General features: G+C 36.1%; 1 protein-coding gene across 1 annotated transcript in view; it reads right to left on the minus strand.

The window, feature by feature from the left end:
• The window catches only part of LOC135073336 (roundabout homolog 1-like), a 45,727-nt gene extending 36,157 nt beyond the window's left edge, over positions 1-9,570 (minus strand). Inside the window, exon 1 of the mRNA XM_063967486.1 lies at positions 9,449-9,570. The gene's annotated coding sequence lies outside the window, so the exon portion shown is untranslated. The remainder of the gene's footprint in view (positions 1-9,448) is intronic.
• Between the last annotated feature and the right edge of the window lie 7,631 nt (positions 9,571-17,201).

Below are 17,201 nucleotides of genomic sequence, written 5' to 3' on the forward strand. Positions count from 1 at the left end.
AAACTTATGAATATAAACATGGCCGTTTTCAAAAAACGTTCCCGCACGTGGATGAGTTACTCACCAAGTTCTCGTGTAGGAGCGGAGTGCTGGTTAATCCCTAGCGCCGAGTTAAGCTCACAAAATCTTCCGACTAGATACAGTGCTCGCTGTTTACCGCCCACGCCATCAACTGCACGTGAAGTACGCGTCTTATTTGGTCTATGAACTTTATGAAGTTCTGGTATATCTGAAATTCTTGGACTTGAGAAGGAATTCGAATGTTTTGAAAGATTATTTCGCTATGCAAGTTTAAATGTAAAACGGTTTACAATTCCGATTCCCTCAGACGATTTAAGACACATCGTATAGTCAGTGACGTATACCAATTTCTGAATTTGTGATATTATTTCACCTGAAATGACATTTTTCAGCTCAAAGTAGCAACTTTAAGAGCCAAAAGAAAGGTCTAAAGTAACATAGGGTTATAATAACACTGTTATAATCCTGTTGTAACATCTTGGCCAGCAGCGACGCCGCCGCTACAATCTTAGAATATTCGGCACTAAACTTGCAAATTATAAACTTATTTAAATATTTGCGTATGCTAAACCCTAAAAAGCAGGTAACATTTGTCAGGGAACCGACATCACAAACGCGAGGCGGTGGCTCGGAACGGCTTGAGCCACGGACGTGCCCGAACTTACAAGCCGGGCCACTACGGCTCGAGCTAAAACCGAGCTGTAATTTACCCCGCGTTGTTAATTCAGCGCTAAAGCAGGGAATTTCACACAATTTACACTACCACGGGACGTAAAGGCACTGTGTTCTCGCGTCGGGGAGGATATTGCAGGATCGTGTGGAGATTAATGACATGCATCTAGATTAATAAGGTTGAGGTGTGAGGTGGAGAGTGGCTATTACCATTTTAATACAAAATATTACTCTAATAAGTACCTGTGTACTGATACATAGTTTTGCTGACTATAAAGTCTGTTGGTTCTGGTCTATCACTACATGCAATTTTTATCAATACTTTGTACATAAGATGTCACTAGGTATATTAGATCGCCTTTGCTCTTGTAATCCAACATTTAAAATGTTTCTTCTAAGATTTCGAAAACTCAGTCGACTTAACAAGTATCTATTCTTTTATCATTTATGTTTTTAACGTGAGTTTAAGTCGAGATCAGTTAGTAAAAACTCCATTTTCTAACGGCGACGGCGTTCCAGGAATGTCGCATGTCGAAAATCAGGCAGACTCGTGTACCACGGTGTTGTTCTAACGCAAATTAAGCTTTTGCATGTGAATTTAATAATGATTTAGTTCACGAGCTCTAATGTATAATAATACGGAAGTTATTATAAAACAATACACCTTGAGCCTTACTCGTGGCGTATTATTACGGTAGGTGAGAGCTTGAGTAGGTGAAGATCTATGCATAGGAAATAGTGTTGTTAACGTTACGTATGTAGACGTTTAAGCATTGGCGTGCTATTTCTTTATGAAACTTCTTCAACATTTCCGAACTCATTATTCTAGTAATTCAAGTTTATCTGTTCCAGTTCTCGAAAGGCTGCCTTAACAAGCTTTGTATTTTGCTGGGGTTAATTAAAATTTGCAACGCTGAACGTTTCGTTCCTCTGCCGGGAGTCGGCTTCACTTTTAATTTCACTGTTTACAAGACGACCTGGACTTGTTCCAAGGTTTCGTTCGCCTCATTAAGCCTGTGCTAATGCCATGCCCCTGAACCTCGAGAGGGCTACAGCCTTTTTGTCTGCCTTTATTTCGGCCTTCGTTAAGCCGAGGGCTATTCGGTTGACTAATGTGTATCTGGCGGACTTTATTGTAGGCACTCATTATAATTGAATGAGGGCAATGTGACTATATTGCAAATGTTATAATTTTATTCAGTTTTATTATCAAAATTTGCATTGGGTTTTTCCATTTCAAAATAGTACCTACTACAAATTTGACTATTGCTCCTATTGCATTTGGAATTGATTTTGATTAGATTAGCTACCTATGTCAAATAACGAGTGTATCGACGAGCTTCTAATTTATACTACATTCACCGGTGCATCAGTGTTTAACATTTGTAATTGTAAAACCACACCTATCACAACTTCAATAGATGCCACATTATTAAAGCTAAAAGGGGTACATCATCCAGCAAGAAATTTTTAGGTATTAAATATTATGTAAATTGTCTACTGGCATAGTTAGGGTAACATGACAGATTAAATTTTATCCGCTGTCATAAATCCGAATACATTTACTTCAATTTCCTCTTTATTAAATAAAATAAACCTCCATTTTAGATAGACATCCTACATAAAACATCAGCTGCAAGCAACAAAGACTGTATATGTATAATGGTCATTTATTGTTCGACACCAAAGAATTACAATAGAGAACATCACAGATCACCCGTCTCTTACCAACAATGGTTCGGTTTTGTAATAAGCTCGATCAGAAACAACAATGAACACATTTTAAGTTTCCCAAACTCCACGGACACAGCTTAAAAATGTTACGATCCAGAAATCAGATATACTGGAACTTGTGACTCAATTGTCACCACGTGTTCACTGGCTGGCGTCGAAACGATATCCCATGTTACGTGTGGGTCGATAGCGTTTTATTTTGACAAACGAATGGAATTCTCTTTGTTGTCCTTTACGCAATATATCAACGTTGACACACGATTTTGTTACAAAACTAAAAGAAAAAAGAACCGATATCTGAATGAAACTTTTTTCGATTTATATCGATGATATTCGATAAAGTAAAAATCGTACAATGGATACTTCCATATTTTTCAATCTCACTCTTTTTCTGATGACGCTGAATATTCTATAGCTACCGAGTTAAGAATTCCCACTTTGAATGAAAGTAGGCAATTTACATAAAAATGTCATGTAATCGAAACAATTATAGGAATGGGTTCTGGCAATAGAGTGAACGGTTGGAGATTTATCATGTCACCAATAGAATTTCAATGCGCACGACCACCCGCCAACTTACTAACGATGTCGTTCTGTAGACAATACTGGTGGCACAATGCAAGAATAACGACCTTCCGAGAGCATGTGCCATTGATACTGTTACTAAACAGCCAAAAACAAAAGACGAATATAAATCACTGGTCCCGTACCCCGAACGTCCAAAATCTAAATTCAAATCTATGTCTCTAGCTTTCTTTTCGTCAATGAAGTTTCGACTCTCTTCCATTGTGGTAAGTGCATTTGTTACTTGAGCACATATACCATTGAGATTGTTATGCTAAGCACTAACCACTTTTAAGTAAACAATAGTGGCTAGTACAATGTCAACATTATTACTTTATGGCCGCCGTAACATAATCATTTGTTCATTGTTGGGTGGACGGTTCTTAAAACTGCATCACGGGTGTTAAACGGCCATAATTATTCAATGCGGGCTCGGGTTTGACGAGAATGGACAAAATATTTTTACCGCTACACGAGACGAATCGATTGTCCAATAGTTTCAAAGGACAGTTTTTGCAACACTACCTGGACAAGGGTTCCTTGTCACTGCGCTCATAAATCGTGTATAACCTTTATTTAGGTAGGTAACACATTAGTCTCAGATTATGTACCATCAAAAATAACAATTGACAATAATACATAGCCAAAAGTTTTTGAAAAAATAATAATGTCATAATGTAGTCAAATACACAATTAAGTAGATCATTATGTCGTGTTTCTGAATTCAGTGTTTTCTAAAGCTGTACAATGTTATAGGACGTCGTTTAATCTAGTTTAAACATTAACAAGGCACCATTAAAGCAACTAAGCGTAGCGCTCTACATCCATAGTCTTACGATACCTCGTAAACCTGACCACAGCAGCGTAATTACCCTAAGCATCTGTCCCGCTCACTCGCTAAACATTGGAAAGAGGGGCTGAATACACCCCCTTCTGGACAATTTGCGTGACGTTCCTCTTGCTGTTAATCTAATTGGCGCTTTCACGTTTAGTTGGTTGCCTTGACCTTAGTAAATGCATTTTGCATGTTTCCAGTTGTCGCTTCCCGTTTGAGTTTAGACAATCGTCGTCATTAAGTGATGCTGAAGTTTGGAGCACTCTCCGTCTCGATAGTTTCGGGGGAAACTTAGGAGTTAGAGTGTTACCTGATTGCAGGAGCTAACAACTTGACTAGACTTAGAGACAATACCACACCATTAAGAAATTTTGATATTATTTTATTGTAATGACAACAAAATAAAGATACTAAAACTTTGAACAATGGAAAAATGGTAAACTGTAATACTGCGCCAAACCATTCATAGTCAGAAAAAAGCATCCGAATCATAAACAACGGGTATATTAGCACAAAAGGAAATGTGCATAGCAGTGCAACAAAATATTACGGCATTAAACATAAAGACGTCTGCTCCCTAACAGGCCAATCTCGTTGCCAAAACCATTATCAGAGCAGCCCAGACCCGGACATTGTTGTTACTCATCGCATGACAGCTCGAATTAACACATCGCCTGATCCTTGCCCCCTAAAGTTACACACGTACGATGAATTACTTCCAAAGTTTTCCCAATATGGAATACTAGATAATAGAAGGTCGTCAACGTAAACGCTTTTCGTGATTCATCTTGTTCTGGGAGATTTCGTAGATTGTTTTTATAAATGAGACGTTAGTAATGGAAACAGTTTTGGATACAAGAAAGTAATATTTTCCCAAAACCATGTTACTACGTATTTGTATCAAAATACGTTTCGTTTAAAATGCTAAAAATGTATGTGCTTTACATTTTAAAAGATTTTTTTACCAATTAGTTTTCTTCTTACAAGTGCTTCAGTCTTGGTGTTGTTTCATTGTCCATTTAAATTATCGTTTTATGTAGGTACATGCATTTGATGGTCTTATTATTTCATTAAAATCAAATATAGGGATGCATGTATTTTAAGAATTGTGCAAACATTTCCCGTTTCAATCCTCTTTTCCCTACCTTACCCAACCGATGGGATGGAAGGACAAGATGTTTTCTTCCCAATTACCTCGGGTCAGACAATCGGAATATGGCCTTGTCATCCATCATGTCTTGCGTGCCATACACCCGGGCTCACCCGGGCTAATCTGAACGGTTTCGCGAGCCCCATTCTCCTGACGACGAGATTTCGTGAGGCCTGAAAGTGAATGTTGCCGACGTAAGCTGAGATGCTGGGGTTTACACCTTGCGATTAGTCGGATCGTTAGCATCAAGTCTGTAGTGGTGAACTTTTTTCGGACTGAAATAGCTTCGGCAACTTTTCCAGCTTTCCCGGTCAATACATGACCACAGGGAGTTCTCAACCTCAACATTTAAGGAATAATGGATGGATTATCTTTTTTTATAAAATAGATTTTACATTTCAATACATTTTATGAATATAACAAAAAGTCCAGTCATTATTTAAACTTTATTGAGTGGATAATGTCTGCACATTACAGTTTTGCGGCCAGCTAGTAAATAAAGTTGGTACATTAACGTGCTCGTAAACATTTTACATGTGCATTATTGCTACCGAAATACAGACATATTTATTTGCGTTCTACATTCAGGCGAATTTCGCATTTACTACTACCTAGATACATGAATTCGACACTGTAATCGATTATAACTGAAATATCGTTTCAGTAATTGATTGCCGATTAATTGTAGCGAGTGATGTAACCTCGAAGAATTCTTCAATTCCGTTTTCGCGCAGATCGCAACGTGTAAATGGGACTTTTGAAAATTTTGGTATAGCGTGCAAAGGGCTGAGCAGACACACACGCGAACTCGTCGGGTGGCGAAATGGAGAAAATCGAGCTTGTAATTTAGTAGCACGCTTCAATAATGTAGGAATGGAACGCGATTTATTTGCTTCTTAAATATGCCTTCCGTAAATAGGTATTCTCGTTTCATATTCTAATAATTTTCGTAACGTTTTATTGTACTACTGGATTGTGGTTTAAGTAATCAGCCACTTTAAAACAATATACATAATTAAGATAGGTAATAGGTATTTACTTAATTAAGCTGATTTCTAAAATTTTATCGTGATAGTAGATAGATTTGTTCAATGAAAATAACTTATTAGTACGAATGCATACGTAAAGGTAAAGCTAACAGCAGCTATATCAACTTAATGATACCTTTTTCCTAGATTTAGAATGATCATGAAGTACCTACCTACATTTTTTTTTGTAAAATGGTTTCACTGGATATTATAACATTAAAAGAAATTGGTAAGTTTGTGTGATAACCAATTAGTATACATAAAGCTTTACTAGGTAGATAAGTGGATTATTGTGCATGCTTAATTTCGTAACCAATTTTATTTATTACTAAGTATTGCCGTAAGCTTAAATTTTCATTAACAGCTCTTACTGCGCTGCTAGCTTAATAGACGGAATATTAATAGAGCATTTTAAATATGGCATCTCCACGCAATAAATTACTTGAAAAATAATGTTATTCAACGTCTAGCCAATTTACTAAAAGACTCGCTTTCATCATAGTGTCCGTGTCGTTACGGTTTCCTTATAGGTTAATAATACTCATTTTACGGCGTGAGCTTTCCCCCGTTGCTATAATAAACTATAAAATGGGGGAATAGAGTTTATTTTAGAAGGCACAGCGGTTTAGGCAAAGTATCATTTCGAGTTGAGCACGTCCATTTCTTTCGCCGCCCATAATAATGTTTGGCGATTTATCAAATTGCAATTTCGTAATAGATACCCGCTTGATGTGACAGAAGATAAAATGTATAGATTGTTCATATTATTCAGCCCAAATTGAAACTCCGGCGAGGACAATTGTTTGTGTTCCCATGTGGGATGAATATTCCCGCAAACGTCGCTTTTGTTAAGTCCTTATTTATGAATGCATGTAATTATCTCGTTTAAATAAAACACACACTTTACGTAAATTATCAGTATGTAAATGAAAAAATCCTTCTTATGTAAGTTTCATCAGTAGGTATAAACCAATTATTTACCTTATTTTTTTGTAATGTTGGTTTGAAAGTTATAATAAATTTATTTACTGAATTGAACCGCGGTTCTTTCTATTTCTGGATAACGCAATTTTTCGGGTCGTTTGTAGTGTGCCAAAGCTTAAACTTTTTTTAAATATGACTTGGCAATTAAGTTACAAAACTGTTAAAATATATTTAAATAAAATGTTGATAATTTCGTTTGAATTATTTTTTATAACCTTATGATTCTAATCTGAGTCATATAATAATTCTAAGATGTAGATTGGATTGGACAAGAGCAAATATGCGGCGGACGTAGGCCGTCACTATTTACGTACAGCCTTTGTTGCACTCGCCTTTGTAACGCCTCCTGCTATCTGTTTTATCGTTCCTGCTTTGTATTTTCGACCAGCATAAATCTCCTACTCATTTGCTATTCATCTGCTTTAAATTCAAAACCATAAAGTTTAATTTTCCTTACCCCACTTTTTATTGCGGCATCCGTTATTGGTATAGTTGTAACAGCGGTATCACAGATGACAATAGAATTAAATGACTTTATTCCTGACATTTTACTTTTTTATTTTTGACATGTCGGAACAGGCGTTGGTGTAATTTATGTTTCTTTTTTGAAATTCCGTGTTCTGGTGTTGGTACAAGTGGTTTAGGTGAGGGCAAAGAAAACACAAAGTGCGTACTGTGTTAGAAAAACATTCGTTTTGAAGATGACCTGTTATTGTTTGGCCGTACAAAAAATAACAAGCCGCTTACCCACCCCATGGATATTGAAATTGTCGGATCTATTTGATTAGGTCGTTTCGTATGATATTCTTAGAAACGGTCTGACAGAAACCCAAAGGAAATAATATTCCTCGATGTTATAATAGGCTTTGAAGATCTTTGCGCAAGCTGGGAACAATTATTGATTTAGCTAAATTTAGTATTTGCTTTGGGAAGAAAGGATTTTAATAAGGGTTAAAATATACAGGGTGTACAGACAGATAGGCAAAAAATACACTGTGAACTCATTTTCTCGAAGAATTATTAAACATTTCCCGGAAGTGAAACTAGAAAGCTCTTCATACTTCCTGGAGGATATTTTACTGATTTTCTCTTCTAAAGCATGATACGAACTTGCTGCTTAATTTTTCATGAGCATGTTTTATATTGAAGATTGAAGTTAGTGTTTATAATAATGGCACATAAAAATCAATTGTACGTAATATAATAATATGCCAGCCAACTATAGCAGTTAATTTTATGGAGTTAAATAATTATCATGTTGCATTGTATAACAATAATAATTTTTTAATAGGCTTATTATGGGGAAATAATAAAATTATTATTGTTGTGTGGTTTGTTAAGTGGATAATTTTATTTTACATAAAAAAGCTTTAAACATTTTCCAATTAGAAAATATTTCCTGCGTAAAGGTCTCTAATAAGAATATTTTTATTTGCCTGATGCATGGTCCGGTCTTGTGGAAATCCTTGGGGGAGGCCTTTGTCCAGCAGTGGACGTCTTTCGAACGAACGAATGCATGTACACAAAACATAACGGGTCACTATTATTGATTATTCTTGACATAAGCAGCTTTTAAATTTTTTAAGCTCAGATTTTATACCAATTAGTTTACCCCAAACCACTATCGAACATAGATAGATACTGTGAGTTTTCTTTAAATTAGTACAGGTACTTCCGGTATTCTAATAGAACTTTTCAAAAATGTTTAATTTAATTAAGAAACTAATGCCCGTTTTCACCGTCAATCCCTAATCTTTAAGTGACCCCTATGGTAACACATAACAGGAATTTTATTTTCAAAGGGGTCACTTAAAATTTAGGGATTGATGGTGAAAACGGGCATAACTACAGTACCTAGTAATCCTTGTCTTGTTTTTCCTTGTCTATTATTTTTGGCACTATTTAGCAAAGGGGTAAGATAGCTTAAGCTTCGTTACAATTTTTTTACTAAATAATTCTAAGTAGAATTAATTTGTATCGGTATATGGTTAATGATATTTTAACGTTATTACCAAACCCAACTAATTAAATAGTAATAAATGCTCGAAACTTAATTATTATCTTTGTTACGAAATGAAAAATCTGGATTTTTTAATAAACTGCCATAACCTCAATAAAATGAATGTAAAATTTATTATCAGGTTAATGTAGATTATGATTATGAATTTGTAGTATGAGTACCAAATATCGTTATTGTACCGGAAGAGGATACGCTGCGTGGGCCCCATATGACCCGAGAGAAGGGGTAGGGGGATGATTATTATTAATTTTAAACATTTTTTATGAAAGCTTAATTGTCGCTGTTAAAATTAATTATTTGAATATCTAGACAGCATTTGTTTTTTAAATAGCAAAATCGTAAAAATTAAAATTATGCCTATTTCATATTGAAAAACATCAGGAATTAATTTCCGAAAATCCAACAGGATTAAATTATTTTAATAAGCATGAAACACCTACCTCACAAATCCATGTCCACAATCAAGTCCAAACACTTTAAGTTAATACCACAACACTCGAAAACACCGGTACACTCGTACCTTACGAGTCGCGACGAAGTAGGGCGCCGCCCTACACAACAGGCCTCCACAGCGGCCGAGCTTAAACTGAGGGGGGTCGCAAACTCTACCAGGCTCCATCCAGACGCGCGCATCCCTTACAACCTCAAACAAACCAAAATAACCCATAAAATATACACCTGAAAGTACACTTTTCAGTACCCAACAACTTTCAGGGGAAACTTAAGCTATATATGTAAGTGAACCTTCATACGTTACGGGTGCAATATCGAAAGCAGGTAAGAAATGTTTCACATCGCTCCAGCTAAGGAGGGTATAATGACACGCAATAAAACTTAGGCCAGCTGTTTTCAGCCACTTGTGGAAATGTATATGCCCCGATATGAATATGGGACGCAATTTGTTACAGGAATTACGGTAATCACGAGCTTGGTGCATTAAAGGCAGGGGCATTAAGGGAAATGATTGGATGCTTGTAGAAATACATTATTGGTTCATAAGAAGAAATATATTATTAGATTGCAAATTAGGAAGCGCTTTCAGTAAGTAGAGTAGATAGCGAAACTTATTGCACATTTCTGGTACAAAATCGCATCGATTAAAATTGCGTAAAGCTGCACAGTGTTTACTGAGAGAATTGTGGACATATCTTAGCTATGAGCTTTTCTTGTAAACACTGAATATAATAAGATTGTTTGTGCGACCTATACTACTATTACTACATATTCAAATAAGTTAACTCTCTTTTCACTTTTTTCAAGCCGTAGTTACTTATCTTGGTGATGCTAGTTTATTTTTCTAGAAAGTGAGTCTCTAGTTTATTGGGAAAAGATTTTGGAATAAGAATGAATTTGATAGATGTAGAGACACACAAATACATCATCTGTTCAACAAAATATAACTACCTAAGTTTCTACGCTGGCTGACTAAACTAAGCTGAGCTAGTTAACTTAGCTTAGTTTAATTTAATTAAGCGGTGCAATGTTCTGAATTAAATAAACAAATTTTCTGGCGTATCGATATGTAAAAGCTCAATCCCTAATTAATTATAGAAAGCAATCTGGCTAATTACAGCACAATGTATGATACCTAAGGAAAACCTTACGAGTAATTATCGTTTATTCGTCAACGCAAAGACAAAAGTGGTAATTAAGCCAACCGTATCATTAACTTCTGAATGATACCCACGATCACACGAGAGCCTATTGTTGTGGAGACTTGACTTATTTTCCCGTGTTCAATCAATTACTGGGCACAAAAAGTAAAGGTGATAAACCATCGCAAATAGAAGTAGTGATGTATTTTGTAGTAAATTCGTAGGAAAATAATAGTAGTGTTATGTTCTGTGTTTGGATTCGAGTATTAAAATGACTCGTTTGTGTAAATGGTGACCATAGATATAATCTTCTAGAGTATTTAATGAATGGGAATGGGAGTCTGTGACGGACTTAGCCCATTTTACATGCCTTGCTGTAGTTATCTTGGTCAAACGAAGTGTGTAGTGTAGTGCTTTTCAGTAAGTAGTAAGTATTATGAAATAACTCAGTGATGTTAAAAATAAACATTAGAGGTAGTTATAGAGATTTGATAAGTGTACAATGTTAGGTAGTCAACTAAGTACGAGATTTCACAATCTCTAGTTTTGCAATGGGTATAACTTTCTAGGAAAAAAAATAGGTTACCTAAATGTTTATCGTCTACTTGCAGCCATATTCCCACCATGGGTACATCACTAAACATTTTTCCGGTCGAGATAAATGCATTAATTGTGTCACATGTCGCCGCAACAATATATTCTGCGGGCGAGGAAAAATTACGGACAATAAAAACCGGAGTTTTCCCAAAATTAACGATGTATGAGTTGACAGCGTCTAAGCTTATCTCCCCGTTTTAATGGGCGGGAAAGTAAAGCCGTTTCGCTCCTTTTTATTAAAGGCCATTAAGCGTGTTGTGTTTTTTTTAACATCTCTTTTCCTGGAATCGAATCATTGTTTTCTTTTATTTATCGTCCTTTGATTTTATGCTTCGTTGTTTTATCAATGTCACGGGTTTATTGAAGTGTTTTGTTTCTGGTACCACCTCTGTCCAGCGTTTAGACAAGAGAATAGCCTGAGAAATTGAATCTTTTGACTACACCACCTTCGGCTGAACATCACTTACCATCAGGCCAAGAGCTTCCTCATTGTGGATAAAAAGCACATCGATACCTAAGTATGTACTTGTCATTTTGTTTAGACACATTTTTGCCACTTTATAGAGGTCTTACTTAAAAACACAAATTTTTTTACCTTTTTTTATTTACCTAGTTGGCAAAACATAATATTACAAAGATTTAAAAGTAGAAACTAGAGCTCATTGGTTTTTGGTTTTTGAGGTTCACAGTTATTAATCATACATTTTGTAAAATCAATCCAATCCATAAGCTATAGGAAAAGTATTGAAGTTACCTAATTGTTTATATTATGAAAAGCCAGCTTCTTACCGCCATAATTTAAATCAGCTCTGAAAAAGGAAAGACTTTCAATCCCTCGTTGAGCTTTCTCGAAACCGAATAAAATGAATTCAACTGTCCTCAATGCTAATACCAAGGCAATGACACGACCGATTTCCTTTCAGGGTCTTTCTGTTCTGAACGCATTTCCAAACATTCCTATCCCAACATATCTTGAGCTATCACTTTTAGTACTAACTCTTATAACTCTTAGATATTTTGTTAGAACAAGAGTGGTAGGGGAGACCTAGTTAATGTGGTTGTAGTGAAAGAAGAGAGATACATGTGCCACGCTATTAATCATTGTCCCCTAAAAGCCTCTCGCCACACAAAAAATTAGCACCATACGAATCTATGGAGGACAGTGCATTGGGTGCTCTTCCATTTCGTTTCGTTCATTTTGGCTGTTAGGTTGTATAGACGACAGCCCATCAGGCTTTACATTTTTGTTGGAAAATGGCTCTTGTAACAAATAAATAAGAAGTCACAGTGTTTAGCTTAACGTGCCATTGTACAAATGATGGCAAATCTAGCTAAATACTGTGGTGTTTTACGTGGTTATAAAAGGTGTTATTTTACAAAAATAAAGTATTATAAAAATATTAAAGTTCGATACACATCCTGTCCTTGATAGCCTATTATAAAATAATGCATCAAATAAAGTACAACTTTTATTCATTAGATAGCGTTGCTTTTTATCAGGAACAACTATCCACTGGCCCTAATATGAAAGTGATTTTCAACAATGAAGATTAACCTAACATCGATCGTAAAATCAAATTGTTTCCATTATAACTTATCACTTTATGGCTTAGGAAGCCATTTGTATATTAAAAAAATTGGTTCGAAACTTTCCCCATTCCCCAAGGTACAAAATACCTAAAGTAATAATTGTTCACCACAAAAAGGAACGGTAATGGAAAATATAGAGATAACGTGAGATTTATTAAACCCAAAACAAAATAAGAATGACGGTATGTACGAGCAAAAATACATTTAGTCACTTCAGGAATTTAATTTTCTGCATAGGATATCTGTTTTTGTGAAACGAGAATTTAAGGCATCCAGACTGCAGTTTTTATTGCTGAAACAATGTTTATAATATCTTGCGAGATTTTGTCATTACGTTTTTTGGCGTCGTTTTTAATTTTCACCCTACTGCAGAAGGGCGATTTTTCATTGGGTAAGATTACTTTTGACTTTTGATTCATTCAAAAGTGCTATTGATTGGAGCCTTTAGTCAAAAGTACTTTTAACTAATTTTATCAAAAGTAGTTTTGACTTAAGCAATGAGGGCTATCGTTTTTATACTTAACAGTTGGCACCCCTGGCGATTGACAGGACCTTACTATACAGTGGCGCAAACTGGTGAGCGCTAAAACGATAGCCCGCATTAAGCAGTGCTTAGTAAGCAGACATTTTTGATCAACTATTTGAAAAGAAACATCAAATCGTAGTTTTAACATAAGATGAAGACATAGAAGCTTGTAAAGAGTTTTGTTTTTTCATAATTAGAAAGAGAACCTGAACTTGTTTTTTCTTTATAATGGGAATGAAATGAATTAATCAACAATTTTTCGGGTAAGTAGTTAACCGTCTGATGTAGCGTGATGTTTCAGTTTAGCGCAGTTAAATAAGTACATCAATTAAAATGGCGCATGAAAAAGAAAGAAGAGACACGAAAGCCTGTTTGCCACGCAAACCTAAGCTGGGGCCCTTTAACTGAAGCGGCTCACGCGCTTTAGACTAAGTACTTGCAGTTTTTAACCTATTAAGCTTCGGCCAAACCAACGCGTGCTGCTCTCGTGGGCGATGGCGATGGCGAAGATTATGACAGGACACGTTGATGTGAAATTGTGAACTCATCGCTACAAATTCACACACGACATCTGATCGCCATCGCGCACACAGGGTGCACGCGTTAATTTGGCCGAACCTTTAGCCGCCAACCCATATTTGAAGCGGTGTGTCCCAGGCGCCAAGTTATTTCGCCTGGAATAATAGGAAAATTTATATTTTGAAAAAAGTCCACACAAGCGGCAGTGCAAGAATACCAAACTTTCCTACCTATTTTATGGCGAGTCCTTAGCTGTCAATCAACCACTTCAAAAGGGTATCTACAAGATAATTAGAAAATTTCGTTCAAGACACTTCGAATAAATTAAGAAATATTTAATTAAATTACATCACGTACACTCACTGAAACTGAACGGCAGCGAAATTTCAATAGTAAACACTTTTCGGGAACAGACTCTTAATTACAAAGTTGCCTTTAAAACTTCTGATTACAGCTCGTGGATTAATTAATTAATAAGGTGGGCACTTAAAAGAGGAAGGCTTAACAACGAAGTTTCTGTAGCGCCCATCAACGCCCTTAATACCTCGTTCGCGGGCAGCGAAAAATCTGGTTAAGGGGGAATCGCCCGTTAAAGTTGGTTGGTTCCGTATTTAATTATTGAGCGTATTTATCGCCCGTATTCGCAAACGATGCTCGCTTAAGTGAAGAAGCATCGAACGCACAGCGTTGAATAGAGCTCTGTGATTGCCAATCACTGATTGGTTCATGTGTCACCCTGTGCGTCCTGTGCGTGCGCGCACTGTGAAACCTCATAGTAATGTTTGTGAATACGGGCGTATATCTTGTGGAGCAGCGGATTGATTCTTGATTCTACATTTCGATCCTATTGCAACTCCTGGATATCCAGGGTTTACAGTTTGGCCACCAGTGATCCAATTCTAAAGGTGGAAAAGTCCCGGTAGAAAGCAGACTGTTATGAAACCTACAATGAATTTTAATCAAAAGACAATAAAAAAGAGTTTAAAGTAGGAGTATCGACTTCGCTTCGTTGATAAACGGGAATCAGATGACTGAAAAGGTATTTCAATCTTTCTAAGAATTAAATTATCCACACCAGACAGTTTCGTCTACGTATAATTTACAGATATAGAGTGGCATATAAAGTAAGATTATATATGTATTTTCCAATATCACCAAAATGGAATACCGCCTACTCTTATACAATTTTCCTAGGGGTTAGTAATACCACAGAATAATAATAAGTACAATACTTAGAACTTTTCATCTGTTTCCAAGTAATATTTCACTGATGGACAGCCCATTACCTGAACTCAAATTCCGGGAATTCGCCGAAATCTATAATCACAGAGGTATTATAAAAGAAGTCAGAAATAAGATGATCCTAAAGTAAAACCCACAAAATAAATAACAAAAAACTTCGTTCGTTCGTTCATTTTAGCCGTTTGGCTTCCACTGCTGCACAAAGGCCTTCCACAAGGATTTCTACAACGAACGGTCCTGCATCCAAGATCTACCCGCGACCTTCACCAGATCGTCGGTCCACCTAGTGGAAGTGATTGTGCTATAATCGGACATTCCCGGCGTGATCGAATCAGAAATAAGGAGATCCGTAGGAAAACTAAAATGACCGACATACTCGTAGCTTGCATTAATAAAATTGTTGGAATTTGTATCAGTTTTTAAATCAACAAAGAACCATTGTAATAATTGAAAAAGCTGCCAATGTAATGGTATTACCGGTACCCTGAAACTGTGTGGGCATTGAAAATTCGGATAACAGCAGTAATCTGGGAATAATGCACGTGAATACGCTGCTATCGATGACGCCCAGCTTTATTGCGAGCCGATTTAAATTATGCAAGGACAACTGCGTTTATATTTTTTTTCAAAGCAAAGATTTTTGAAAGAAAATGACTCTACAATCTCTAAAATTACATAACATCAAGCCTACTGTCACGTAAAGAAAAAAACACAAGACAAAGCAGAGTTTTATCATGTCATATTTTATCAAATTCATATTATTATAAACTCAAACACTCACATTTACCGACCCGTGAAATCACAAAGCGCCGTAAAGTTAACACGTTTTGTTCTTAAGCCTTAAACTTTCCGTATAATTCACGCTCAAACTCGCAAAAACCGAAGTTATCATACATTATATACAATCAGACAATATTACATTGTACTCTCGCCCGCGCCTGCAATTAAAATCCAAAATTCCGCTCGGCTTATAAGTTTGAAGCACCTACAAACGGTGGAAGGTGAAAACTCGAAACAAATTGCGTTAAAACGTAATAGAAACTCGTTTCCCGTAAAAGTTTCCATCGGATTACGAAGCAAATTCAATATTTAAGATTGATTTTGGCAGATGTTTGAAGGGCATCCCGACGCGAAAGGGACAACCGTCGTATATGAGATTATTCATGTGCCATTACGTAGACCCGATAGCACCAGCCCCATAAGATAGAACGGTCTTTTTTTCTACTTTTATTGATAAAAGTAGAAATGTGCTTGTAATAATATGCTTTTGAAGACCTGTGTCTGTAATGAAAAGTGCACATGCACACTTACGACCAGTAAATTTTTAAGCTTACCTACGAGTGTCAAAATTTTTAACAAAGTTTTTAATAGCATCACGGCAAAGAGTTTAGTACTCGTATCTACGTGCAAAGTAATGTCATGAGTCAAATGTATTTGTAGGTATGAGCTAGATAACAAAATGCAGAATAGCCAAATATCGCCTTTACTTAACATGGACCTTGAAGAATTAGGATGGGTCCGTTTAAGCACAATTTAATGGGAAAATATATTTTTCTCCACTTTGTAAGATCGAAAAACACTGTCAATTAGACATTCTTACGAAAATAGTCGCGCCTTTGTTAACTTTGTAAGCGAGACGAATGTAAAAGCTTTTACGAGTCGACCCGAAACCCGGAGAAAATGAAAGGAAAAAATAAAACGAATTTCATACTTAAACCTTGGGAAATTTGCATGATATTACAGCTCATCCGCCTCTAGCGAGGTTTGTGTACAAATCGTAAACGATCCGCAACAGAAATTTGAATTTTTCTTTCAAATTACGAGAATGACTAATTAAGGCAGAAACATTGTTTCGTTATTATGGAATTTTGGGTGCTCTCAAATTGACGACCATTAATGAAATGAAAGCATTCTCTATTTTGCAATAGGGCAACCAAAAAATACGTTAGTTTAAACATTCCTAGTGAAAACACTGTAACTCAGTTTTCCATGTTCATTCTAAAGTTAACTAATACTGTATAGGCACCCATGTTTTAATTTTCACAAGAATTTGTAATTCACCAAAAATCTCTTACGGTAAATCGTAACAGAGGCACCAGAAATTAAAATGCTTTACAACTTTGT

The sequence above is a fragment of the Ostrinia nubilalis genome, chromosome 7 (assembly GCF_963855985.1).
Source record: "Ostrinia nubilalis chromosome 7, ilOstNubi1.1, whole genome shotgun sequence".
In the NCBI taxonomy this organism is placed as follows: domain Eukaryota; kingdom Metazoa; phylum Arthropoda; class Insecta; order Lepidoptera; family Crambidae; genus Ostrinia; species Ostrinia nubilalis.